This window comes from Cucurbita maxima, unplaced genomic scaffold (genome assembly GCF_002738345.1).
Source record: "Cucurbita maxima cultivar Rimu unplaced genomic scaffold, Cmax_1.0 Cma_Scf00027, whole genome shotgun sequence".
Lineage (NCBI taxonomy): Eukaryota > Viridiplantae > Streptophyta > Magnoliopsida > Cucurbitales > Cucurbitaceae > Cucurbita > Cucurbita maxima.
Window position 1 is genome coordinate 1725799 of NW_019272043.1, and position 25319 is coordinate 1751117.

Sequence of the window (25319 nt, forward strand, 5' to 3'; positions counted from 1 at the left end):
TTTTCCTTGCTCCTCCTCTTGAAATTTGCCACTGTGTTCCTCCTATGTTGCCTGTCTCCAAGGTTGGTTTGAGTTGCACATATGACAAGAATACTACCATTTCATTGAATGTGGCAGGATTAAAGGTTTGTAGTTGAACAACTAGTTAATGGTCTACGGGTTCATAAAACTCTTTCACCATGGGAACTATAACTTGTTCTCTATTGTGGTAGAACATCTTCCAACTGAGGTGGGTGATGACATTTAGTAATTATTCTGAAAATGTGAGATATATCCTTGGGAACCTCCTCTTTACTAGCACCACCCTTGGAATGAGGTGTAACGACCCTAAATTTGTACTTACCTAGAGTCGCTACTGTCTTCATCATTTATACTCTTCATAGGCAGAACTAAACATTTAAAATATCATCATAAAACATAAACTTCATCTTACAACAATGTCATGGACTTATGTGTTCGAAAACATCTTTAAAACGATATAACGAGATATTAAATTAAATAAATAAGAGTAAAAATGAAAAACACTCTTTCTAACCCAAGTCTAGGAAAGTAAGCACATCTACCCTATGCTTGTGTCATGGTCTCAGATTACAATGTCGTTGTCAGCCGTATAGTGATGTCTTGCTTTTACCTGAAATAGAAGTAGCACACGGCTTAAGTATTTTAAATAAATACTCATAAGTGACCATACTTTTGAGGTCAAGAATGCAAACACATGTAACTTATGATCTAGGGACCTATCATTAAAAACAATCATACGGGTGGCCTCCTGACAAAATTAGATGTGTAATACTTCCCTACACACGATCCACATGTGCGAGTGTGGGTCCCCAGGTGGTTTGCACCCCCTAGACCCATCATAATCAAACTAGTTGTCTGTAGCGACGTTTGGAGGTCAATAGACCCTTGAGTGTCATGCGAGGCATGACCACCATTATCATCATAGTGTACGCGTCTATACTCATCATCATAAACGAAAAAATATCCCAATGTATATGAACACAAAAAAGGCATGAGATCCCTATAATTTTCATTTTTAAATCATTTTTATGAAACAATCGTATATACCGTTCACACATTACTTTAAGTAACATGCATGCATTGACCTTCATACAATCATCATCATTAACATTAACTAGGGTTGAGTCTTTGGAAACTTGTCATCATAATGCACCGTGGCATTTAATACATGCACATCATCTTAATGTAGAACATCATCATATTAAATCATTTCATCATCGTACGTCTTCATATCTTCATACAACGTTATCAAATCATCATATAACTGACATGTGCAACGGCCACTGGACACGTGTCGTCATACATAAGCAAGTCTTTCGACCGAGTCGATAGTAAAGCCACTTACCTGGTGGTTTAGGCCGAAGCTATTACGACTCCTTGATGCTAGCTTAATAGCTTAATGGTGCTCTTTGAAATTTGATTCTCCCTATGGAGTCCAGCCCAATTGTGAATAAATACTTTAAACTTGACTTCATCCCAATTGTGCATAAATACTTTAAAACACTTTAAAAAAATTGAAAATAAGAGGGAAGGGTCTGAGCGTATCAAGTTCAAGCTGGGCCTGGATCAACCAAAATGCGGGCCTTGAGCCTTCTGAACGTGTACTTTTTGACTAGCTCGAACAGTTCAATTGTGATGATAAAATGAAGTGAGGGGCCTCTCTTTTATAGTGGAGGCCAACCCACCCACTTCTTAGCTTTACGCAATGTGGGACAAATGTTTTTTTTTTTAATTACATCATACACATCTAAAATGAACTTTCTTCTAGAAAGTGTCTTAATCTTAGAATTACTCGGGGTATTTCTCCCTCATATCTTCCCTCTATTTTCACATAGTTTCTTCTGCTTTATTGTTTTTTAAAGACCATTTTTCTAATATAAAAGACTTCTACTTTCTAGGCTAAAATTCTTATTGATCTTTTCTCGTACCTTAGGCTATCGTCTACCTTTAAGGACTCATAATCTACGACGTGAGTTAGGTCATTCAAGTTATGGACGAGGCCAACAATCTCATGTTTCTATCGTAATTATGAGGTAGGATGCTAACTTTTTGAGTGACTTTAGTGTTCTAATTAGTTATCTCTTCATAATATCATTAAGCTTTACTAACAATCACGTATCATCCAAGACTCATACATTGTGAGCTTTGTGTAAGGCTTACTATATAGAAAATTAAGTTCGCTAAGGGTTTATCCGGTTGCTCTCTTTAAAATTTGTTTGAACTATTTCAAACTAGTTTAAGAACTTTCTCGAAGATCTAGTTCATTGAAATTATACAAGTTGTGGGCATTAGTGATTCAAAAGACTTGACAGCTACACATAACTACTACATTGAAACTTGAGGAAATCTTGAAACATTGTCTTTTTTGGCTCCTATACTTGAGAGAATTTTTGTTTCTTAAAGTGCACCTCTTGTTCATTGCTACCTTGATCAATTTCTTGTATTCAATAAATAGCTGCATGTTCGCATCAAATCCTCTTATCAAAACTAATGCTCTTAATAGAAAAAGCTAAGGTGTCAATATTAATGCTAGAAAGCCTTGGATACTTAATTCAACCTGACTTCCTAACTTTTCCACTTCCGTGAAGGTGACTTGTTTTCTTCTTTTAACACAATTTTTTTAAGGTTGACCTCTTTTGGTACTTAGTTTTGTACTATGGACCTTGGTTCAGAGTTTTAAGCTCTTATCCCTTAGAAACCCCCCTAAGAGACCTATGTGGTCCAATGCTCAGTGAACAACTCAATCATGACCTATTCTCGATGCTTCATGCATACAATGCGATGTAATTTGTGTCATAGGACTGTGTTGCACTACTCATCGGAAAGTCTCTAGAAGATATCTCAGGTTGTCATTCTAAAAATTCTTTGTTAAGTCTTAAAGTACAATTAAGGAATTTTTCCTAACAAATACGCTCTAATCTATATGAATCATAAACATTTCTTTGCTTGTATAAATCTTGCATAAGCATATTGTCATTTGTGTCTTGAGGGGTAGTTACGTACTTTTCTTCTTGGTTAATATCTCAAAGTTGTCCTAATCTCCTTAATATATATTATACTCACTCTTAATATCATATTTGAGTCTTATATAAATTTTCACAGTATTTTGAGTCTTTTAAGGTCTTGAAAACATCTTAGAATTCTCATAGGGTATTTTAGTCATTTACCACCTTAAATCTTGGTTTAAGTCCGACCTTGTAACTTTGTATAATCCATTTAAACCATGACATAAGGCTCCTCATCAAATGTCGTCCCCTTCCACATCATCCTCTTTCGTGTCCTCTAGACGACATGTTTCTAAAATCAACACATAGTTTTCCTTGCGTCTACTACTCTCTATCGTAATTCACATCATATTACATATCATCATAAACATACAAACCCGTACGATATTTTCACAAACAAATACATAGGTCAAACATCATGCTTTGATAATAATAAAATCAAAGCTATCAAATTCAATCATAATCTACCATTAAATACAAAAGTACACCTTTTCTTTAGGGCAGGCGAGTTGTTTAAGGAAGAGTACTATTTTTTATAAGCTCTAGCCCCCCTTTCCTCGTATTTTTTTTCCCTCAACATTTTAAGCTCTGAGAGGCAATGCCCTTTTTACTTCTCCTCCCGAGTACTACTTGAGCTTTTATCCATTCACTTTAAAGGGTATCCTTTCATTTTTTTTTTTTAATTTTTTATGAAAGATTATAATAATATATACAAAATCACTTTAAAATCTAATTTGGTCATATTAAAATTATTATGGTAGGGTTTGGTAATTTACTAAAATGACCCTTTAAATATGGAAAGCCAGTGAAATTCTGCCTGGGTTGGGCTATTGTGGGTCTTTATTTGTCTTTTACTTCTTCTTAATTCAGGTCTATGGGCCCAAATTTGTTTCCCATGGCCCATTAACGCTTATATCTATATTCAATATGCTTCAAATTTTAATGGATAATGATGTAGATGGCACATTCACACTTCTTTTTAGGACCCACCAATTTCCATTCCAAAAATATTAATCGATATAAAACCCAATTTATGAGATCAATTTTTTAAAATGTTTGAATTATTTATTAAACAATTCATATAAAAATTAATAGTTTGGATAACAACGGCTTCTAAAAAAATAGTTATATTAGTAGCTGAGTCTAATATGTTGATCTTACTCTTCGATACTAATATTCGAGTCAATAAACTTATTAAAAAAATCGAGTCAAAAATTTATTCTTAGTTAGTCAATTTAATTGAAAGATTATAAACGCCGAAAGAAGTTAGAATATATAAAAGATAAAATTAAATTTGAGTAGACACGTTGATATCGTTAGTTTGTAGGCGTAAAACAAATGGTTTGAACACGAAAAGAAAAAAGTATAAAGGAAAAGTAGAGTAGTAATAAAGGTCATATAACTATCGACCATTAAAGTTCATTATTCTTTTAGTATCTATAAACATTTCGAATAGGTTTTGCTTCCTTTTCGAAACCCTAAAGTAATTAACGAGGCTAAGTTATCATGGTAGATGACCTATATTTTAGTTATTAATTTTAAATTAGTAGATTTTTTTTTCACCCTAGGCTCGGTGGGCCATATTTTGATATCGAGTCACGGGAAGAGAATGAACGATTCATTCTCATAGTAGAAGTATTGAAAACGGGTTTAATTTTATTAAAAATTTGTCGAGATTTGTGTACTATAAAACTTAAATAAAATAATTATTTAATTTTATATTGGGTATTATATTATCCAATTTCGTGTAAAATTCAAAATTATCCGTATATAATTGACCTACTAGAAGATCATGTTCAAGTAATAATCTGAAAAGTTTAAATATATGGATAAGGTAGGGTGCCTTCTTTTGAAAATACTATTGATTCGATCCACTTTATAATTTTTACAAATGATTTAATTCAAATCGTTGATAGGGAGACATGTGAATGGGGGTATTCTATACAATGAGTTTGTATAACATTTGATCACGAAATACTTAATCTCTCCTTATAAATTTGTTATTGGAGAAGATTAATACTTTATAGAATGAACATATTTAACTTGATCTTAATTTTGAGTGAGTTATAAACTTCTGTATATGAATGCTTGTCCTATGATATGTACGGTGAGAATGACTTTTATAGCTGATTCAATATGAGTATCATTTTGGAGACTAGTTCAAATAAGGATTGATAAACATAATCTTACTCTATGGAACTCACTCGTTCTTATATAGAAAAGTATATGAATAGTTGAAGTGTTGGTTTTGAAACTTCATCATTGTGGTCCCATACAACATCTGTGTTGAAATTCTCTTATTCTTCCAAAACGATTACACAAGCCAATTTGCAACTGTTAGAGTGATGACAAGATAGATCTTGGAAAAGAACTTGTACATCGTTGAAATATGTTAAGGATTGGAACTTTCGATCTTGTCAGACATTGAATCTCGAACCATAGTGAAAAAGACCGGACAGAAAGAAAAATAAAATAAAAGTAAAATATAATAAAATTTGGCTCAATTTAAAATCATTATTATGGGTTAAACCATAGAAATTAAAATAATAATAATAATAATAAATAAATAAGTTTAGAATAGTCATAAAGGTCATGTAATTATCAACCATAAAAGTAGAGGACGGTGGTAAAGTAGTAAAGTATTGGCTACAAAAGCACTCCCATCTGAACCATGTTTTCTTCATCACGTCTTTGTTTCTCAATAGTTTCTTTGGCATTACTTCTTAAGGCATTTAGATTGCTAAACACATTTCGTTTTATATTCGTTGGTGGCTTAAAATCGAACACAAATGGAGTCAATCTTTACTAGCCGAGTTGACTCGATTAGGATCGATAACATCTTTATTCAATGTATATTAGCTAAATCTCATCTAGGGAGATTCTAAGAAAGAAGGTCGGTGTTTGTCTACATTGGAACAACAACACAATAGGGAAAAAGAAAGTTGGCAAAGTATGTTATAAAGCATTAATGTACTTTAGAGGGCTTTATTGTGATGTCGTGATAAGTACAGGGTGTCTTATCTTTACTTGAAATGTAAAAGTACCACATAGAGTATTTTAAGAAATAATCAAAAGTAACTATTGGGTCAGAAAATGCAAACACATGCAATATCATAGTATGACTGTAGGTAGTTTTCTAGTCCGAGCAATGTTGGATGTATAGTACTTCTCTACACATGGTCCACGTGTGAAGCATGGACCTACTAGGCGGGCTCACACACCCCTAGACTTGGCTCGTCGGGCTAACACTCGCTAACACTCTCTCGTTGAACACCACATATGGAAAAGACTTGCATAACATCATGGTGAACATAAATGTTGAAAATCATAAGTCGTAATGTACGCGTTTATACTCATCATACTCCGAGAAGTATCCTGATACACATGACACACAAATATGCATAAGGTATCCATACCTTATAATCTTGACATAATTTATAGTGCACAAAAACCTCGGATTATCTATAACATGATAAATCTGTGAATTATGCTTACATAATTCCTATACATTTTGTAATACATAACAAAGCTTTCATGGTGTGCTCTACGGAGGTGTATGTATCATAGTTTATTGATTTCATAACAACTTTATACAACATGCAAAATAACATAGTTTTATTACATGGCAAAGCTTATCATAGCATAACGTGACATAATATGACATAACATAGTATAACATCACATAACATAGCATAACATCAAACAACACAACATATCTTAACATATCATGCATATATATGACATGTGCATGGGCGACGGAGCACGCGTCATCAGACATAATACAATGCATCAAACGAATCCAATAGTAGAGTCACTTACTTAGTTGGTATAAGTTGAAGTTACTAAATATTCCTTTGAGCTAACTTGATTCTGTCCCTCAAAATTCATTTCAACCTAGGTAGACTCACGATATTGTATTAAGTTATATGAACGAACTTAACTTGATCAAATAGTTCCAATTTCTAACTAAAAAATAATTTAAATTGAATAATTAAGGTCAAACTAAACTTAAATTCCTATAATAAGGTCAAAACATAAAATAAATAAATAAATAAATAAAAACGAGTCCAAAATGCGATCAAAGAAGGCATTTCTAAGTTCATCATGCCAACATTATTCTGACTTGCTTCAAGCGGATTCTCAATTTTAGAGGATCCGAATGGAAGTATTTTTTTTTTCCGGTATGAGAATGCGAATAAAAAGCAATCTCGAAAGTTGAGGAGTCGATTTGGGGTAGTATTTCTCATTTTTTTGTCTCTCCATCCTATAAATTAATTCGCTTCATCTTAGGTTCTTACAGTTGAACATGTTTCGAGACATCGACCTTATAAATCGTTTGACGACCTGACTTCTTCAAAGGATCAGTAGAAAATGGGAGTCTCTCCTCATGCACTGAAAGAATCAATACTAGTATTTCACTCTCCTTTCATATCCTAAATCTTGCTCAAACTTTCAAATTTTCATCAAGATATTTTTTCTATAATCAAAGTGAGTGAATAATCATCGAGTGAAGTTAGTTCCTCCAATTTTCTTTGTACACTAGGGAGGGAAACTTAGCAAAACTCCTTTAAAGCTAGTACTCCATAAACATGGTAATTGGCCCTGCATATGGGAAGCCACGAACTACTTGAAAAGTTAATTTCAAGTAATAACATGAAATCTTAACTAAGCCACAATTCTCAGAACATTATGATATAGCCAACAAATTCATCACTAACTTACTCAAGGTCACTCATACTGACGTGGAGTAGCCTCGATATGCACTAGCTAAGCCAACTTCGTGTGTGCTCAAGTCCATGTCGTGTCTCATCCGAAAATAAACCCATGTTGGCCAGGCATTCTTTAGCCAACTTCTTCCATTTAGATTTCCCATATGTGATGTCCCATTGGTTTATAAGAGCTGCAATGCACTTACCTTAGGCTTTCTAGTACACTTTCCTTCTAGCAAATTCGCCAACAAATATGAGTAATCCATCAATAAATTCTTTCAAATATGCTAATACTTTATCTTTATCAAGCTTATCTTTCGCATTTGGACTTTATTATTTTTTTTCAGCAATTCAGTCTCAAAATTGTGAAACTAACCTCTAGTTTAAGAGGAAGATTCGTGGAGCTACGGTACAAATTAGAGCCGATGCCTTTTGGACTATTAAAGAAGTTTATAATTCACTCACGATTAAAATCGAGTCGCATATGATTATCGTGTGAAATATTAATATTTTTAAATAATGGATTTACAAAGAGAAAAAATATTTCATGATCCACTTTTAAACAAACTCACACATGTCTTCACATTTTAATTAAATCATTTGTAACAATTACAAAATGGGTCATATCAATAGTGTTACTAAGATAAGATACTCAACTTAACCATATACTATAGTCACTTTAAGTTATTACTTGAACACGGTTTCATGTATGTCAATTATATGCTATTTAAGATTATGTTAATAATCTTGTATTTTTTATACCATAGATAATATTAAAATATTAAATGGTTTGATAAATTAATAAACATTATTATAAAAAGTAAATAATTAATTAAGAGGTTTTAAGGATTTAATAAATCCTAACACCTAAAAGACCTTTACGACGTCATGGAGTGGCTAAAGTAGGTCATCAAGCCTAGCAGCCATGTGATGGTTCACTAGAGCCTCTGTCTCTTATCTTTTTCGATATGCCTTTAGTTCTAGTAGTGCCCTACCAAGTAGTAATAGTACAAGTACTGTCGAGCTAGGCCTAGGCTGAATAATCTAGCATGTCAAGGTAACTAGCTACCACTATCGTGTATAGAAACAATTCGGGGTCCCTTGAATAGACTTGTTGTTTAGCAAAACAATTAGGGATCCCTTGAATAGCCACGTTGTGAAATTAATAATAGTTTATTCTCCAAAAATTGTAGCCTTGTATCGTTATTCTTTGAGAACAACATCACGAACGTGTCCCATGTTTCTTTCGGTGTCTTATCCTCACAAATATGCTATAACATCTCTTCTTCGATTGTGCTCTTCAAGAGAAATATTTCTTTGCCTGATTTGATTTTACATTTGCAAGGCATCGTTAGAATCCTCCTCTAGCGACTTAGTTTTATTCTCGTCAACGATCTTCCAAAGGTCATGTTCTTGTAAATAGAACATCATGCATGTTGCCCACGTATTGTAGTTGTTATTGAATTTCCTGATTCCTCTAACGATTTGAAAATCACCCATTATGTTGGCAATACCTCAGTAATACCAAACAAGTACACAAAACTTGTAGAGTCACAAACTATTCATGACACAAAGAAACTCACTCACTAATAATCTCAAGAAGTCGTTTCTGATGTGGAAAATTAGACAGCGCTGCAACCACAAAACATATTAAGAATTCCAAAAGATCACAACCTAGGCCAACCTCGCTCTGATACTAGATTGTTGAACACAACTCTATATGGAAAACACTGGCACTCTTTACTAACACAAATCGATAAGAGATTACAAGACACTCTCTAGAATATTAAAATGTTCTCAATCTTTTTCTAAAAATATTTAGATATTTTTATTTGTAAAATACATGAATCATTTTCCTAAACTAAATATAAATGGACTCGTTTAAGGGATCATATTTTAACAAAAATTCTTTCTAAAATATTTTAGACTAGTTTCAAAATCTAAACCCCCACGAAACTCATGTTTGAATGAATAAATCTCAACTAGAATATTGAAATTCTTTTCTTTAAGATCTCATTCATTTCTTGACAGTATTGAGCGATCCAAGATTCTAGACGGAATGTCCTAAAGTTTTAAAAGAAAAAAGCTAGAAATTAATCCAGGTTTACTATGAGTATTACTTACCAAATTTTAGAAATAAGAATCCAGGCATTTCATTAGTTATAAAGGAAAATTTTCACAAAAGAAAAGCTTGATTCTTAAGAATCTCACATTGCACCGGAAACTGATATAAGACCACCATCGGTTATGAACCCTAAGAACAGATAGGGGATTTAATAGGCAGCTAGAATGGAAGAATCCCCCGCTTGAGAATAAGCTGTAGCTTCAGTCTAAAGTCAGTTCCGTGCTCGCGAAGGAAACACGCGGACAAAAAAGCTCACTCAAAATGTCCTTTGGATACTCGCAAATCTCAACTGGAAGTTCCTGTCAGTGAGGATGGGCCTAGCTGCGTTTTTCATATTGCAAAATACTTCAAGATCCATGCCTTTTCAGCCATCCATCACTGCCATTCAATCACATCAATTCAGACCTAAACTTCGTGACTACAAAATAATAAATGGATGTGGCTTCTTTTCCTTATCCAAAACCAACTAAGAATAAATAAATTTCACAACCCTAACACGAGTTTATTTTAAACATTCCCAGCTGAACTGTGGTATAAAATATAAATTAAAATATAAGCCCTTTGTATTATACCCTAAACCGAGATGATTATATCTAATAAAAAAACCTTTTCGAATGTGTGCGTTATGATGCGATCCAAATATCTGTTTTGATTATCCTGAGTAAGAACCTAGTACTCATGTTTTGTTGGTTGGGTTTATTAGGTAATAATAGCAAAGAAGAAGTGAAAAAAGGTGTTTAAAGTGAGTGGTCCTTTTGGTTTAGATATCCAATGCATGCATTTGCATCTTTTATGTTTTGGTATAAAATGGAGAGAATGATAATAGAGGATGATAGTCTGTCAATCATTCACTCACTAAATTATACACGTTTTGATTTAATTCAAAAACTTGTCTTCTCTTTATTATTTTCTGGAAAAAAAACAAAAGAAAATCAAGTTCTTTTGTTGCTTTATCTTAAAACTTGAGTATACAATATATAATATTGTATGGATTACAACTAGGATGGTGGTGACTCATCGATTCATGTCCTTGTCTTTCAAATCCATTTTTTTGCTTTGGCTTTACATCAACTTCCTTCCTCTTCCCTATTCAATCAAAAGGACCATAGGGTTTATTGCATTATTGAAGCAAACCAATCAATTCTCAATTATTTGGTTTTGATGCTTAGGCACTTCTTTTCCCTTTTCAATCTTCAAATTTTCCATTATTATTTTGAATTTCAGAGTTCTAAGTGTTTTTTTAGTTGAGCGGGAATGTGAACCATTCGATTCTTAAAAATGGTATTAGATATTTTATTTATTAAACTATGTCTAGATAGAACTACGGTGTTATATTTTCTAACTCTTTCATATTTAATCTTGATAATATTTGATGAACTATTTTATTATATTAATTATCATTTTTTACCCATTTTTTAGAATCTTTCTAATTAGAAAAATTAATCACTCTTCAATACTTTTATTATTAAACTCTATTGCGGTCACTCTTCGTCCTTTATGTCGTTATGGAGCTATTTCAATCCATTCACGTACCTATCTTCTACTTCAAAGTTTGATTGACTTAATAAAAATATCATTTTTGTATCCATTCATAACCTCATGCAAGATTATGCTTTTGAAATGGCCGAGAAAAACGTGAGAAATGTTAGAAGAGCTATGAGGCAAAAATTTATTAGGGTGGGGAATGTTGAAGGGCTTGTGAGAGGTTGTGAATGTTTGATTATTCCACCACACCTAAATGGTGTGAAGTTATCTTATTTATCTAATATTTGCCTTATAATAAAATATCAAATATAATATATATAGTAAACTATAATTTATTACTAAATATCCTTAACAGAGGTCAACATGATTATGGAGAGAATACGAGTTTCTTTCTAATAAAGGGAGAGAAATAGGTAAAGAGATATTTTATCAAAACTGGTGGAATACTTTCTAATCATTTAAAGCTTATTTAAATTTTAATATTTTATGTAATATCAAAAATATATGTCCTTTTTTTTTTTAATTTGAGAACGTCCAATTCAATATTTTTTTATATTTAATATATTAAATACTAATTTGAATATTTTAAATTAACAATTTTATGGCCTACCCATACAAAAAAAAAAAAATAATAATAATAATAATAATAATAATAATAATTAAACAAAGTTAGATTATTTTTAGTTAAAATCCCCATGTAATAAAATTAAAAAGGATAGGAGTTATTCTTAAAAAGATATCAATCTTTTAAATTAAGTTGAAGAATTTATTAATCAAAATAACTTGAAAAGACACTTTCTATATATTCTTTGATAATCAAATCCAAGATTCCTATCTAATGAGCATATTAAAAATTAATGCTTTTTTTTTATTTATTTATTTATCTACAAAGCATATTTACTTTTTATAGATTAAATGATGTCAATCCCAGCTATGAGATTATTAAAATTTAATTGGAAAAGATAAATGATTAAAGAGAAGAGGTCTGTAACAATGGTAAAAAGAAACAAAATAAATAGGTTAATTAATTTATTTATTTAAATAAAAAAACAAAAGAAAAGAAAACCAAAGTTAGATTTCCCAAACTTCTTTCCATCGACCTCTCACAGCATCGACCTATTTTTTAAATTTAAGTTTTATTACTAAACAAAAATTTAGAAACAATGAAAACATGAAATAAATTTAATTATCGTGGGTGACTTAATGAGTATTTAAAATACTCAAGCCACGTGTTATCCTTATTTTTTAGGTAAACGCCCTTAGACGAATGATGAAGAATGCTAAAATAGCCATGAAAGTCAAACTATGCCCGTAGTATGCATTGATTTTCATTTTGTAGTTGATTGGTAGTTTTTTTTTTTTTTTTTTCATGTTTCGTATTTGAAGACGATTATTTTTGTTTCTTGTTTTAAATTAAATGTGTATGTCCATGGGATCTGATAAGATAAGAAATCCCTAGAAGAAGAGTAAGATTCGGATTACCTTGTTGATCGAATATCTCAAGGCAAGAGCATTGTTTGAGATTCGAATCACTTCACAAGCAAGGTCGATCATGTCTAACTTGAATGATTCTTGTTGATCAAATATCTCAAGGCAAGAACACTTGTTTGAGATTCGAATCATTCCACAAGCAAGATTGATCATGTTGAGCTTGAATAATTCTACATGCAACCTAAACTACATAGAATTGGAAAGAAACTTAGCCATTAGCTAAAAAGCACAAATGCTTTTTTTTACTGTATTTTCAAGTCTACTCACAAATACAACATACATGGCTTTATATAGCCTCAAAATGAAACTACTAAATGCATTCCAGAGTGTAACATTCATACTTAAGGGCCTTAATTAACTAATTGTAACCTAAAGTAAATTAAAAGTCTTAAAATACATTAATGAAGTACATTAACTCTAAATTACTCTAAATTGTAATCCACCCAAAATTCAAAACATGAAATTTCCTTCTTCTTCAATGTGGCATGAATTGAATATCTTTTGATAATTTCAACAATATTTTCTTCACATCTTCATTGAAGCATATTGTATGATTGATGTCTCTTGGTTCATATCAGGATCATTCAAAAATATTTTATTTTTAGATCTCCACGTATGTTATTTAAGGCATGCATGTGGTGATGCCTCTAATATAGGCAAGAAAATTAGGGGTATTACAAGTTCTAAGAAGACACGAGGGATCACATGCATTTCGTTGACAACCACGTGCCACAGTCGTACTTTTTTAACCATCCGGCGTCGTGATCTTAACATGCACACGACAAAGCTTAAGAAGAACCAAGTCCCATATTCATTTTTCATTCGATTTTGTGGTTTCATTGAACTTAGAGAGGTTTGTCTTTGCCAACCAACATCACTTGTGTGAAATCTAAGCTTGTTTGGCCACACACGCCACCTGCGCATGCATGTTCAATATTCTGCGTCACAGTTGACTTGCCTCTCGGGGCCAAGGTCTCTCAATCAAACATCGCATCTCATCATGTCATCTTGGTTCCCAATTAACATGACCCACATGTCTTGACGTCAATCCAAGTCATGGGGCATCATTGACAATCGCAGCTCCCTCAATCATGTCATCAAGAATGGGACTACGTGTTGCTCATAACGTTGAGAAATGTCAAACATCTATCCATCCGAGTTCTATCGAGGCATTGACCTTCCCGTCCCATGACATGTCAATTATAGACTTCGTATCGGATAACGAGTGCATAATCCAACCTTAGATACATGGGTTGGGGCACAATACTGACACACATGTGCGATCCGGTATTATCCTTGAAAAACTCATTTCAAAAGAAGTGTCTAAGACTCTCGTCTCGGAACACTCGTCTTCACTGTGACACACGCATGTATTACAAGTTAGCTCACTCGGGCCACAGGACCCAGAGGTGGTGGAAAGATGACACCATACCTATCTCTAAGGTATATTTTAAGGCATTTCCAAACTGATGGTTGTATGCATGATTTTGACGAACATTGTGCCTGCAGTGAAAACCTTATTTTACTTTAAAAAAAAAAAAAAAATAGAGTTGTTACACCATAAGTAAGCCGCTGATGTAAGCAGAGCACAAAACACGTGGAAAAGAGGCTACATCAACCCTAAAATTTAGGCAATGATGGCACTATTTAAGGAAAGTTAACCTAAGAGGAAAAAGAAGTTTGTCAACACTCAACAGGAGGCATAGTAGAAACGGAGATCCCAGGGCGATCACAGCAGAAGTAGAGGAGAATAACGCCAAAGTGAGTGAGAGAAACTTCCATAAGCTTTGGAGGTACAGTTTTATTGAGCTTGTTCAACATTCAAATATTTTGTAACTAAACCTAAGGAAGGGGGATGTAATGTTCCACTATTCTCACATGCTTCTCTACGATATTTGCAACAATAACTCTTATTGACCAAGAAGAGCAAACTGGACTCCGGACATGTGAATAAAGTTTTCAAGAATTAGAGCTAAGGTTGGTGACTGTGTCAGTTCTCACCGTACCAAATGGGATAGACAATCACGTAGCATATAGCGATACTTCAGGAAAGGGACTACGGTGGGTGCCTATACAAAAAGAAAAAGTAATTTCCTACACCTCCAAACTACTGAAGAAGTACGAACATAACTATCACACCCACGAATTAGAACTTGCGGATGTGGTGTTCGCGTTGAAGACATGGTGGCCTTACTAATATAGAGAAAAGGAGTCAGCGTACACTAACCATAAAAACCTAAAGTATTTAAATGGGGAAAAGGTTAAGGAGATGAACCTGAGATAGAGAAAGTGGTTGGAGCTACTGAATGAGCTGCTGAATGATTATGACATCGAGATCCTATACCGGCTAGATGAAGCTAAAATAGTGCCAAGTAAAGAGTATAGGATGAAATTCAGTAGAAGTGGGAGGAAGTAAGCATGAATTTTTATCTCGGGTCTGCCAAGAAAAAAGCAAGGCTTTAACGTCATATGGGTTGTTATGGATAGACTCACAAAAAAAGTTTTCTTTATTCCTCGGAAAGCCATGTACCATGAAGATTGGTGGGCTCAGTTATATTGTAGAGAGATAGTTCATTTCCACATTGTGCCAATTTTAGTCATTTCAGAGCGAGATACTAAGTTCACCTCACATTTTTTTGAAGGTTATGCCAAAAATGTTGAGGTATGCATCTCCAATTTGATACAGATTTTAACGCCCAGTCGGATGGACAAATCGCAAGGTTGAATCAAATCCTAAAAGACATGTTGAAGCCTTGTATAATGGATTTCACAAGTTGCTAGGATGAGAACCTACCCATTATAGAGTTCACCTACAATAAAAGTATCGGACAACTATCCAAATGACACGGTCTTGAGGTTCTGTATGGGCGAAGTTGTTAGACATCAATTTTGGGAAGAAGTAGGCACACAATAGCTTATGAAGCTAGAAAAGGCAACAAATACTTACTACACAAAGCCGACAAAAGAGTTATGCAAACTCTCATAAGAAAGACCTCGAATTGCTATGGGTGATCATATATTCTTAAAGGATGCATTTATGATAGGAGTGTTAAGATTCAAAAATAAGGGCAAACTAAGTCGAAGTTTCATAGGTCCCTTCAAGATCCTTGAGAGACCAGGACTTGTAGCGTACCGATTACCACCAACTCTTGCCACTATAAATAATGTGTTCCATGTTGCAGAAGTACACTTCAAACCCTATACACATCATAGAACATGAGGCACTTCCACTTCGAGAAGATCGATGTAGGTATATCAAAATTGTATCATGATTATTGTTTTGGACTATTTACTACTATTCTATATATAATTATGCTAGAAAGGAGGATGAAAATTTTGTGATATGTGCTTAGGGTGTCTTATAAATGTTATCATCCAGTTGAACGTGCGTGTATACCTGTTTCCATGATTTAATGTACATTAAGTTAAGGTGATTGAATGCAGACAGTTAGAGAAAGTTTTGCTACACGATGATGCACCATTCGCATGTCGATTATTTGCTGAAGACGTCTCTAGGCTTGGTTCTTGGTGGCTGGCAATCGTGGGGCTGGTTGCTGAAGCTTTGTGTGGGTTGCTGGGCTTCATTCATATAGACCTGTGTGCCATCTCTTGGCTGCTAGCTCCTGCTAACGGGTTGAGTTTGACTCAACCCAACTCGATGAGCCATGAGTTTGTTCTTCACTTAAAAAAATGCAGAAAATTCTTTGAAGGGAAAGAGGTGATGCATGATTGTTTTCAAGAATGAACACTCTCGATGTGTCACAACCCATTTTACAAGGTTTTGAATCGTTTACCACGATCTTGACTGACATGAATTAACACAATTGAAAAATAAACAACACTGAACACTGAATTTAAAGGATAAAATCAAAGACATTTACAAACAAAAGTGTTGTTCAAAAGTTAAACACAAAATGGAGACCAAAGAATGAGATACACAAATGTACAAATGAAAACCCCTAACACATGGGACGAATGTCTCCAAAACGACTCTCCTCTATAAACACACATCTCCCGATCAATCCTCCCATCTTGACGAACAATCAATAGTCACTAGAAAAAGAAAAGTAGTTTGTGGTGAGTATAAATGACTGAGTAAGCAACCTACTTGTAGGTTGTAGGTTCTCATCGCATCCTTGACCTAGTAAGTTATCATGGACTTTTCTCTAGCTTTTAGGAGCTTTGAGTTAGATTCTATAACTATTTGAGCTCATGGGAGTTCTCAAAGTTTCGAACGGTTCTCTTGCACGTCCCAAAACCAACTGAGTTTTGACATCATTTTCATTCTTTCATAAAATTCAATTAGGGTCCATAAGTTGTTCACCTTTCCTAATGTCACGGATATCTATACGACATATGTGAATTTAAGGTTGAGCTAATTTCTATGTTCTTCCGACTTGGCTAGTTTAATTTGCCGTGGAAGTGAATCATCGATATTTGTATGTAAAGGCACGATCACATCATAATCATCTCATAATACAAAATGACATCATCTCTCTCAACATTTCTGTGGAAGGCTAACTAGCGACTCTTCCACAGAAACCATAAAGTCAAATAATTTAGGAGAGGGATCGCATAGGCTAGCTAGCTACTAAGCCTACCTGTGTGGTCTCTCGTTCTCTTTCAAGATGGATTTATGGAGTTCCAACCCGATTTAGGAGGCCCTTAGCCCGTTTGCACTTGTGGTCCCTTTTGTCACGTTAACGTGTTATCCTTTCTGATCGTTTTGGGTCAAGCTCGAAGGTACGAGATTGTGAATACCTATGGCTTGACAGAAGCACTACTAGGTTTGACCTAGGTCACTAAATAGTGCTAATGAGGTATCCAAAGAAATAGAAAGCGAGTTGGCTCTAGTTGATATTGTAACTACTATTGGCATGATCAGTTTTCTTAGCCTTTCTTGAGTGCTATTGAGGTTAATTAGGTTCTTAAAGCGTCTAAGCAATTTAAATCTCAGACTCTCTCGACTACCTCTCGAAGGTAATCTATTTTTGATAGCACTAAGATTCTATCCTTTGATTAATGTGCTTGGTCTATTGGAAGTTTCCCAACCTAGTTGATCATATCACCCTATTCTTATATATGTTCATTTATGCATGCTCAAATAAGGAGGGTAAATCAATCAATCATATAAAGTATCATTCTCATTTTCAATGCAAAATGCATCTCATGTAGCACAGAATTCAGAAATCTCATTCTACGGCCTTTCAAACATTCGCAAGCATCATACATAACATGTTTATTATTTCAGCTCAATTCAATGCCCTGAAGATGCATTTTCTAGCTTACATAAGATAATTCATTCTCACATGTTAGCATATCGAAGGATCACTCAAAAGAATCTAAATGACTACTAACATAATCGTGTGTGCCTTAGTCATTTCTATTCTTGCTCAATCGATGCTCCAAATCTTTTGAAATTTCACTCGTTGGAATACAGATCATATTAAGCTTAGGATCGAAATCGAATATGAAAACAATCACATGGAACAATATTCAATTTTAAATATATTCCATTTGTCGTTAAAAGGTTAGTATAAAAAAGCATTTTTTATACACGGATCCAAATCAAAGATGATTTCTAATTGGAAGGATTTTGTGTGTTTTTTTTTTTCTTAAAAAACAATTTCGATGCTGTTAACGTTACGTCAATTGCATGGATTTCTTTTTCTCTTTTCACTTTTTCTTTTTGAATAGGTGATTGATGTGTTTTGTTGGGAATATAAATTTATTGACCCCAACACAAAGTTAAAGTTGTGAATCACCTTTCTTCCCCTTTTTCCTTCCTCTCCATTCTATTCATGCAACATATCTCTTCCCTTTCTATTTCTTTTCTGGCTTCGAATTTGTATATATACATATTCATCGTGATGTGTACAAATTTTGTCCTCCAAAACAATAAAATATATAAATTTTTTTTAATTCAATAAACACGAAGAACAATCGTTGATCATGTTTTATTTAGTTAAAAGAGCAGTAGCCAAATTAGATTTCTCTATCTCATTCAATATTGGTTATGCTTTAGGAATGGCGTCCTTTCCACCCCAAATTTGAAAAATGTTCATCGTGATGAGTGGGTGTTTGATGGCCATACTTGACTTTGAATCAACTCAAAAAGTATGAGGAAAAAAAAAAAGATTATTATTATTATTATTTGGTTAAACAATAAAAAATATTCCAACTTTCCCTTTTATTTATTTAATTTTTTTTGGTAATATTATTCTTAATCAAATAAAGATAACTATTATTGTTTTAGTCAAGGTTGAAAGTCAATGTTCTAAGTTATTGTTATGATCAACATTATAAAAGATAATAAAAATTTGGTCCCTATGGTCGCACAATTTTCAATGATTTATTGGACTTCATGGAAGTGCCTAATCACTACCAAGTTATTGTTATGGACAACATTATAAAAGATAATAAAAATTTGGTCTCGATGGTCGCACAATTTCAAGGATTCGTTGGACTCATGGAAGTGTCTAACCACTACCAAATTATTATTATGGTCAAGGTAAAAAGAATAAAATTTGGTCTGAATGGTCGCACAATTTCCAATGATTCGATGGACTTCATGGAAGTGCCTAATCACTACCTCCATTTTAGCCATCTTTTTTCTCCATTTTTTCGGTTCAATTTTCTCCCATTTTAGGCCAATTAATTCTAAGGATTTGGAGCAAGGGAGAATAAATTGTTTGAGTTGAAATAGAGGCAGGTCAAAGCCAAACTCGAGAGAGTGCACCAACCCCGCCCTATCCAAGCCAACATATAAACAGCATAACTACGTAGTAAAACTTAGATGCACGTGTTTCAAGCTAACTTCAAACGTCTACAAGGGGCCTACATGCAAATGCAACCAAGGGCTCAACATCACCTATTTTGTATGCATTTATTTCTTTCCACAAAAAACAAAATAAAATGAAAAATAGCTTTGTTGGAAAGCTGGATTAAAACTTTAAGGGTTCTGGTGAAGGAAGCAAGTTGATTCTATTGGGATTTGTGCCTGTAAGGTCCTAGTTTTTTAGTTATGAATAAAGTAATTTTTTATTTTACATTATGGGTAACATTATCCAATAATTACGTAGGATTCAAGGTTATTATGGTAAATTTGTACTCCAGTAAGATCATGTTCAAGTAATAACCTATGACTTATCCTAGTAACACTATTGATACGGCCAATTTTGTAATTGTTACAAATGATTTGAGGTAAATCGAATGTGAAGACATGTGGGTGAAGTTATCCTATATAATGAGTTTGTATAAAACTGGACCACGAAATATTTAATCTCTTTATAAATCCGTTAATTGAAAAGAATAATATTTCACGGGATGATTATGTGCGATTTAATCTTAATCTTGATTGAGTTATGAACTCGTGTCTATAAGGACTGATTTGCATGGGTGAGAATCACTTTTGTAGCCGATTTAATATGACTACCATTTTGGAGACTTGACCAAATAGATAGTTGGAAAAAGATAATAATTCACTCCTTCACATATAGAGTAAGTAGATGAATAATTCTTTAAGTGCCGATTTCGCGATTTGAACAATGGGCCCCACCCTCTCACTCGCTCGAGACAGACTTAGTTTATGATTGGATCATAAACAAATTATTTAGTAGATAATCATATCTATGAATATATCTTATCTTACAACATATCAAATATATTAAATGTTAAGATTTTTTTTTTTTTTTTAAATGTTCACGATATATTAAACCTATATTAAACCTAAAAGGGATATATATATATATATATATATATATATATATATATATCTTTGAACGTCCCAAACATTCATAAATTCAAGTTCTATTGAGCCATTGGCCCTCCGATGCCTATTCCATGTCATTTACGAATATCGTATTGAACAATGGGCGTATAATTCAACCTCTAACACCGAGGCTAGGGTGCAATACCGACATACCCATGGTGTTTGATACTGTCCTTGAAAAACTCATTTCTGTTAAAGATCACGTTTTTGTTTAGATTGTTGTCAGTGAGTATCTGATTAAATCTCCTTATAATTAGGAATTGATTTAGTTTTTTATTTGTTTACTGGTTTATTTTCTCCAGATTTTTAGATAGATTTTCTAAACATCTTTTTGTATTATCTGTATATATATAGAGAGCATTCTTGCACTTCATAATATAATCTTCTCATCAATGATTCAATCACTCATTCTTTCACTAACAATTGGTATTAGAGCTAGTGCCACTGAGATTTGGCATAAAAGACTTGGGCATTTTCATCATTGAGATTTGCATCAGATGTAGTCAAAGAAGCTGGTAGAAGGACTCGGTGACATTGATGATGACATGCCTCCTTGCCGTGCTTGTAATTTTGGGAAGCAACATAGGTAACCCTTTCCTAAACAGGCATGGAGAGCCTCGAAAAAACTGTAACTGGTTCATATTGATCTTTGTGGTCCTCAGCGAACACCATCATTAAATGGTAATCTTTATTATATTATTTTTATTGATGATCTAACAAAAATGTGTTGGATCTTCTTGTTGAAGCAAAAGTCAGAAGTTGCAGGTGTGTTTTGGAAATTCAAATCCAGAGTTGAGAATGAAGGTACATACTTGATTCAGACTATAAGATCAGATAATGGCAAGGAGTACACTTCAAAAACTTTTAACAGGTTTTGTGAAGAGGCTGAAATTGAACATCAATTGACAACACCATACACTCCTCAACAGAATGGCGTCAGTGAAATGAGTAATAAATTCATAATGGAGATGATGAGATGCATGCTTCATGAGAAGGATCTTCCAAAACTTTTTTTTGGGGAAAAGCAGCAAACACTGTTGTATACTTGCAAAATCGAATTTTAACAAAAGCTGTGAAGCACTTCACACCATTTGAAGTTTGGTATGGTTACGAACCTTCTTTCAAGTTCCTTAGAGTATTTGGGTGTCTTTGCTTCACTTACATTCTACAGGTCAAGCATGATAAGCTTGGCAAAAAGATAGAAGCTGTCATCTTTGTTGGGTATAGAACTATATCCAAAGCTTATAGAGTTTTTCAACCACACACTAGTCGTGTTATTGTGAGCCGAGATGTTCTTTTTGCTGAAAATAAGCAATGAAATTGGGAAGAACTGACGAAGGTGAATAAGATTTCTAATGCACCAAACAATTTAATCTTTGATAGCATGTTAGAAGAGTCTGAAGATGAACAACTAGAAGAGTCTAAAGATGAAAGACAAGAAGAGTCTGAAGATGAATGATAAGAAGAGTTTGAAGATGAACGACTAGAAGAGTCTGAAGATGAATGACAATATGCTTTGGTTGATAATGCACCTGTTAGAGGAGGAGCTTTCGGTGATCGAGAAAAACAAAACCTGAGAGTTGGTTGATCGACCTCTAAACAGAAAGATAATTGAAGTAAGATAGGTGTTAAAAAAAAGCTTGTTAAAAATCACGTATTTGTTTAGATTGCTGTCAGTTAGTATCAAATTAAATCTTCTTATATCAAATTAAATCTCCTTATAGTTAGGAGTGATTCAGTTAGTATCAAATTAAATCTTCTTATATCAAATTAAATCTCCTTATAGTTAGAGTGATTTAGTTTTTGATATGTTTACTGTTTTGTTACCATATTTTCTGTAGATTTTTAGGTAGATTTTCTAAATATCTTTTTGTATTATCTCTATATATATAGAGCATTCTTGCTCTTCATAATATAATCTTCTCATCAACCATTCAATCACTCAATCTTTCTCAATCTTTCACTAACAATTTCAAAGAAAGTCGCTAGGAACACTCGTCTCATAACGCTTGCTCTCACTGTGACACACACATGTGTCATATGGTAACTCCCTTATCCCTTAGGTCTTAGGGCCCAGGGGTGGTAGAGAGCTGAAACTAAGCATCTCCTTATAGGATATTTTGAGGCATTTTATATACTCCACATATAGATGTCATTTTGAGGAACTATCACACGGTGTTGTGGAGCATCCGTCCGGTGTCCGATTGACACCAAATTTGATGAACATTCAAATTGCATATGAATAGACTTAACTTCAGAACCACATGCCCAAATTCCTTACAAAAACCCGAATTTTGAGGTTAAGGCCTAGAGCTCTACCCAATCCTTCAACCAGTCTATCTTTGGCATTCTTGTCTACTCTTTGCCCTTATTTTTCTTATATCTCAACTTCTCTTCAACGCCCACTCTGTGTGGTGTGTTAGATGATGCATCATCCTCTTCAGTCACATCATGGCACTCATCTATGCTCTCGTGTGGTCGAATGGGCGCTACTTGGCGATATTCGCAACGTGAGGGTCACAATCTACTCTCTTCATAGTTAGGTTGTGACACAATGCAAGATGGCCCTTTGACACATACTACGTTGCAGGAAATGCATGAAGCCCTAGGCATAGGTGCTTAGACTATGTCAATAGGAAACACATGAAGCTCTAATCATAAGTATGCAAATTGTATTGTAGGGAATGCATGAAGCCTTTGATGCAAGTATTATACTATGTCGTAGGAAACACATGCAGTCTTGGACATATGTTAGGATTGATATGTTAACTAACCATAGGACCCCACGGCTCTCTTGGGGGTGTCCAAGAGATAAGAACTCAAAACCCCAGACCAAGGTCTAACTACAAAACTAGGTACAAAAAGGGGTTAACCCTAACTAAAAACAAATATTAAAAGAAGAAAGTAAGTCACCGTGAGGGAAGTGAGAAAGTTGGGAATTAAAACTAAATGAAGTATTTTAGGTTTTTTAGCATTAATATTGACACCTTAGCATTTCCAATTGAACACATTAGTTTTGATCATTAAGAGATACGATCCAATCATGCGGCTATTTTATTGAATATAAGGAATTGATCAAGGTAGCAATGAAGAAGAGGTACACTTCTAAAAACCAACGGTTCTCTTAAGTATAGGAGCCAAGAAAAACAATGTTTCAAAGATTTTCATTGAGTTTCAATATGATCGTTAAGAGTGACTGTAAGGTCTTTTGAGTACTAATGTCCCAATAACTTATGTAATTCCCATGGATCAGATATTCAAGGAGGTTTTGAGACTTGTTTTATAGAAGTGCTCATATCGATCATAGAAGGCTAACTAAAGATAAAAAGAGTTGTTTGACAGATAGATAGATATATATATATAGTGAGCTTTATACCAAACTCTAAGAGTGTAAGTTTTGAAAAAAAGAGTTAGTTTCCTTTAGATACTAAATATTAAAGAATGTGGACTAGTAGACCATTTTAAGCATGTAATCGGTCTAGACCGATACCGATGCACAAAATTTTAAGTTTACTTGATATAGTGAGATGATGTAAAAGGTTCATTTATATGTTCTAAGTTTGACTTACTCGATTCACACAAGTGTTCCTGAAGATACCATCAATGAAAGGCATACTAAGGTTCGCATGAAAGAGCAAGCTAACCTACGCTTCATTAGACCCTTCAAAACCCTAGTTTGGATTGGACTATCGCGTATAGATTGGCCTTACCACCATCACTCTCAATGCGGTACAACGTATTCCATGTGCCGATGTTCTGCATCTATATGATTGACCCAATATAATTGATAGATTATGAGCCCATACAGGCAGATAAGGACTCGAGTTATGAGGAGAGACTAGTAAGAGGTCTTGGCTCATGAGATCAAAGCTCTATGCACTAGAGACATTGCCTTTGTTAAGGTACTATGACAAAACCACTGGGCAGAGGAAACCACGAAAGAATGAAATGAGGGAGACATACCTAGAGCTGTTCCGGGATATAGACACTTTTGAGAACGAAAGTTCTTTTTAAAGGGATATAATGTAATAGCAGTTTAAAAAAGAAAAACCTATAATGCAAGATTTTCAACGAGATTCAAAATTTCAAAGTTTTTTTTTGTTTTTTTTCAAAAGGTTATATAAACTATAATGACTTTATTTTTCTATTAAAAATAAGGTAGACACCCCATGCATGACATATCTATTACTTGCAAAAAAAAAATTATTTAAAATATTTTATAAATGATGACAAGAACTTAAACGTTCATGATAAAATCATTACAACGTTGTGGTGGAAAATAAAAAAAAAAGAATTTAAATAAATAAATATATAAAATAAAGCAATATCTTGATCTAACCTAAAGACTATCAACAACATGAATGCATCTACCCTAGTTTCGATCCCATGGCAAATTCTGTGACGTCGTCATCCGTATAGGGGTGGCTTACCATTATCTAAAAAATAGAGTAGCACGTGGCTTGATTATTTTAAGAAATACTCACTAAGTAACCCAACTGTTGAAGTTGTAAAATGCAATTACATGCAGTATGGTGGGACCTATCGTTTCATAAAAGTATCATGGCTTGGCCTTGAACTTCACTTTCTAGTCTAGATAGGGTTAGATGTGTAGTACTTCCCTACACATGGTCTATGCACAAGCACATTGACCCACCAGGTGGGCACGCATACGTACCCCTAGGCCTAGCTCTTCAGCTTAGTGAGCGCTTACG